The 4718-nt window shown below is 45.3% G+C and overlaps 1 pseudogene across 1 annotated transcript; it reads right to left on the reverse strand.

The window, feature by feature from the left end:
- Positions 1-215: 215 nt before the first annotated feature.
- Positions 216-4403, reverse strand: LOC308081606 (electron transfer flavoprotein subunit beta-like; annotated as a pseudogene). Its single transcript has 2 exons — positions 3968-4403; positions 216-381 (listed from the first exon to the last, which is right to left on the reverse strand). The product of its transcript is annotated as an electron transfer flavoprotein subunit beta-like (transcript).
- Positions 4404-4718: the final 315 nt, after the last annotated feature.

Raw genomic sequence — 4718 nt, forward strand, 5'->3', positions numbered from 1 at the left:
TTATTTATATGGTCATATGACAGTGTTGGATGTTGAAAGTACAGTAGATTGCCGATCTACTGTACAAGCTACAACACCTTGCGGAGGCGACAGCTTAAAGGTGTGCTAAATTTGGTCTGCGACACCGTCATGCGACACAGCATGAATTAGGAATGATCCCTTATATCCTCCCTGCCTCTTTGAGTTTTCAAACCAGTCTTCTCGTTAGCCGTGTTCTACTTTTTGGCTTTCATGATATTGGGCAGAGTGGCATATCTGGGTGTATTGAGTCGAAGGTCTGCAGTCACCACTGTGTGTTGATCATAATGGTCTCCTGACCACCATCAATTTCTCTTACCAATTTCACCATTTCTCCCTCCAACATCACTTCAGAAGCAAATCAAATCAAATCAAATTAAGCTTTATTTATATAGCACATTTACAAACAGGCAAGCTGAACCAAAGTGCTGTACAGGCAAATTCAAAAACATCAATGTGAAAACAACAGAGCAAGTTCACAAAACATTTAAGAGCAACAAAGGAAAACACTTTAAAATACAACATAAAAGAGGGAAGGAGAAATATGTATAAGTGGAAATTACATATAGGCTAGGTACATAACTAATACGTACATGGAGTAAGATAAGATAAAAGCAAACCATGTAAATTAGATGCCATTAAAAGCGAGGGAAAAAAGATGAGTTTGGCCTTGAAAGCCCCGATCGATTGGGGGGATCGGATGTGGAGGGGCAGGCTGTTCCAGAGTCGCGGGGCCGTGGCCATGAAAGAGCGGTCACCCCTGGTCTTTTTGAATTTTCGGGTTGGAACCTCAAGCAAAAATGTATCAGCAGACCTCAATTCCCTGGTTGGGACATATGGTTCTACAAGTGGTAGGATGGAGTCAGCCCATTTAATGATTTGTAGATAAATAAAAACACCTTAAAATCAACTCTAAAATTCACGGGGATCCAGTGTAGAGAGGCAAGGACAGGGGTAATGTGCTCACGCCTTCTTGTACCTGTAAGGAGGCGGGCAGCAGCATTTTGTACGAGTTGAAGGCGTCTCAGTGATGTATGATCTAAACCGGTATATAGAGAGTTGTAGTAATCTAATCTAGATGAAATGAAGGCATGGATAGCCATCTCCAATTAGTGGCGAGGGAGGTAAGGCTTAATCTTGGCCAGAAGCCTTAACTGAAAGAAGCTGGTTTTAACCACGGAGCTGAAGTGTTGAGTGAATTTGAATGAACTGTCAAGGGTTACACCGAGGTTTTTGGCAGATGGGCGGATAAGAGGGGTGACTGTGTCCGGGATATTGCAGGGTGGGTGTCCGGGATATTGCAGGGTGGGATATGGCCAAATAGTATAATTTCAAGTTTTATTTTCGTTAAGAGTAAGAAAGTTATTATTCATCCATGATTTAATGTCATGTAGACATGCGAGTAATGACTGGAAAGAGTTGGCGGAGTTAGTTTGTATAGGTAGGTAAATTTGGATATCGTCGGCATAGGAGTGAAATGATATGTTGTGTTTGTCAAATATGGACCCTAGAGGCAACGTGTATAAAAGGAACAGGAGTGGGCCTAAGATGGAGCCTTGGGGGACCCCACATGGCCCCCCAAATGAACAGAGAAGGTTCTATTTGCGAGGTATGACTCAAACCAGGTTAGGGCTAAGCCAGTGATACCGATGTGATGTTGGAGCCTATTTAAAATAATTTGGTGGTCTATTGTGTCGAATGCAGCAGATAAGTCGAGGAGCACAAGGATGGCAGGGTTACCATTGTCAACTGTTAAAATCAAATAATTAAAAACCTTGAGGAGAGCTGTCTCCGTGCTGTGGCCTGGTTTGAAGCCTGATTGAAATTGTTCGTGTAGGTTATGGGTGAGTAGGAATGACTGTAATTGTGAGTATACTACTTTTTCCAGAACCTTTGATAGAAACGGTAACTGAGAAATTGGCCTAAAATTTGACAGGATTGATGGATCGAGATTTTTCTTTTTGATTAACAGGTTTACCACAGCGTGCTTAAAGGCAGCTGGGACACATCCAGAGGTGAGGCAACTATTTATTAAGGTGAGGATGCTTGGGCCAACAGTACCGGAGACCTCCTTTAGGAGCCGGGAAGGTATGCAGTCAGAAGGGCAGTTTGTGGGTCGGAGGTGCATAATTATGTCAGTGAGGGAGGACAAGGTTATTGGCGTGAAATGATCTAAAGTGTTAGCGGGGGGGCATGGAGAAGGCACTGGGTCAAAAGTAGGGGAGGTGTGAGCTGATCTGAGGGCTGAGATTTTATCTGTAAAGAAATCTAGAAAATCAGCACAGAGAGTGGATGAGGGAGGAGTGAGAGGATCGTCACGTGGGTTTGTGAAGGAGTTTAGGATATTTAACAGAACCTGGGGTTTATGGCAGTTATTTGTGACAAGACTGGAAATGTATTCAGATTTTGCAGCTTTTACTGCTTTATGGTAGTCGGAGAGGGAGTTTCGAAGGATTTCAAGGGAGATGTGGAGTTTATCAGTGAGCCATTTACGCTCAGCGCACCTGCAGGTGCGTCGTAGGGTGCGAGTGGACTCGTTGAGCCATGGTTCAGAGAGGGTTTTGGGGCGTTTGTTTTTAAAAGGAGCAATGGAATCTAAAATAGTAGTGCATGTGGAGTTAAAAATGTCGAGAAGTGTATCTGGGTTGAAAGAATGAGTTGGGGCCAGGGCAGTTGGCACCATCTCATCAAAACTGAGAGAAGTGTGAAGGAGTAAATGCAATAGGGTTTTTTACAGAACAGGGAATTGTGGCGGTGAAAAAGATGGATGAGTGGTCGGAAATGCAAGTTGGAGTAACATTTGTGACAGAAACAATTAAACCAAATGACAACACAAGATCCAGGATGTGGCCCTTTTCATGAGTAGGCACATTAACTGATTGAGTGAGGTTAAAACTGTCAATGAGGCTTAAAAAGTCCTTTGCCAGGGGGTTCGATGGGCAACATGGATGCACATTAAAATCACCACTAATTATGAAGGTGTCATATGAGACCATTATACCAGATTAAAAAATCACTAAAATCATTGATAAAGTCCTTTTTGCTTTTTGGAGGCCTGTAAAGGAACACACATAAAACAGGAGACGACAGGTTCAATTTAAAAAGCTGAAACTCGAAACTCGAGTACGTGACCTCGGGTTGAAGCAGCTGGCATTGAAGATTGGATTTAAAAACTGTCGCTAGACCCCCGCCCTTCTTGGAGGTCCGGGGGGAGCTAAAAAATGAGCAGTCGGGGGGGAGAAGGTGAGAGAGAGATGTACAGTCACCCGGATTTACCCAGGTTTCGGTTAATAGCAGGAAGTCCAGATTGCGAGTTGTAAATAAATCTTTTAACCACAGGGCCTTTTCCATTATATTTATTAAGCGAACATTGAGGAGAGCCATCTGAAAAATAGCGTTTGGGCTGGGGGGTGTAGATGTGACCCGTATGAGCGGGTGGAGCAAAGCATGGTCAACCCCACGATTGACATGTGGGGGCATAAAGTGTCTATGGCTAATTAAAATGGGAATTAAGATGGGATTATGAGAAGGAGGAAATGGGACCTGGGGGAAGTCATTTACTGCCGGACGTGTCCGTGTCGGAGCCCCTATCGTTGGCAGAGCACATTGCAGTATAGTGGCGTACACCACGGGGCTAGGTTAGCAGCCAGCATTTGGCTACCTAGCCTATTGGGATGGAGACCGTCAGAGTTGAACAGTAGTGAGCGGCCCCAAAATAAATTAAAATTATCTATGAAATTTATAAACTGGTTGCGGCATAGCCGTAGGAGCCAGGTGTTCAGGCTTGCGATCCGACTAAACCGCTCATCACGGCCAGAGAAGGTTGGGATGGGACCAGAGATAAAAAATGTCAAATCACTACTATCAAGGAGATCGATGAGTTTGAGAAAATGCTGTTTGGACAGTTCGGAGGTGCGAAGGGCTGAATTATTTGATCCGATGTGGGTACCTTGAGGCCAATCCAGCAAGGCTGCTGTCATCTGACCTGTCTGGTTGCAGTCATCATCAATAGTCTATTTGCCAAGTATCACGAGTTGAGCCTCCTCCTTCTTGGCCAGAGCCGCCAAGATCTTGGAGACCTGCAGGGGTCCGATTGTATTGTATTCTTTCGCAGACACCTCCACGTGGATGGCGCGATCCGCCCCCATAGCAAGGGCCGTACGGATGGTCTCCAGTACTTGCTGCTGCCCGCAACTGACTACTACCACCTCCTTAATCAGCTTCTTCTCCTTGAGCTTGACCGCTTCCTCCATTGCAATCCCACAGAAGGGGTTCATCGAGTGCTGCACGCCATCGGTCACCACACCACTGTTGTCTGCCTTCACACGAATCTTGGCTGCATAGTCAATGACACGATTAACTCCAACAAGAACTCGGCCAGACATTGCAATTAAATGTTGCGAGGTTTGCTTAGCTGTGGTGGTGGATTGGAGGTTATTGCAGGTATGGGTTTGTGTCCTGGAGTGTAAAGAGGCTGGGGGAAAAGCCGTTGTTGAGGCCGTCTAAGAAGAACAGAATGAAGGAGGGATCTGGGTAGAAACATAGTTCTGATTGTAGGGCAGGGATGTTAATGGGTGTGGTGGCTAGGTGCTTGGATAGTCAGCTGCTGGCTGAGGGCTTGGTGTGGTTGTGGGGACAAGTGGGGCGAGAGTGGGCTCTGCTGCAGAATGTGCACACATGGAAAATTTTGCATGTGGACA

Source organism: Gymnoscopelus braueri, assembly GCF_963280865.1.
Source record: "Gymnoscopelus braueri genome assembly, contig: SCAFFOLD_183, whole genome shotgun sequence".
Classification (NCBI taxonomy): Eukaryota; Metazoa; Chordata; class Actinopteri; order Myctophiformes; family Myctophidae; genus Gymnoscopelus; species Gymnoscopelus braueri.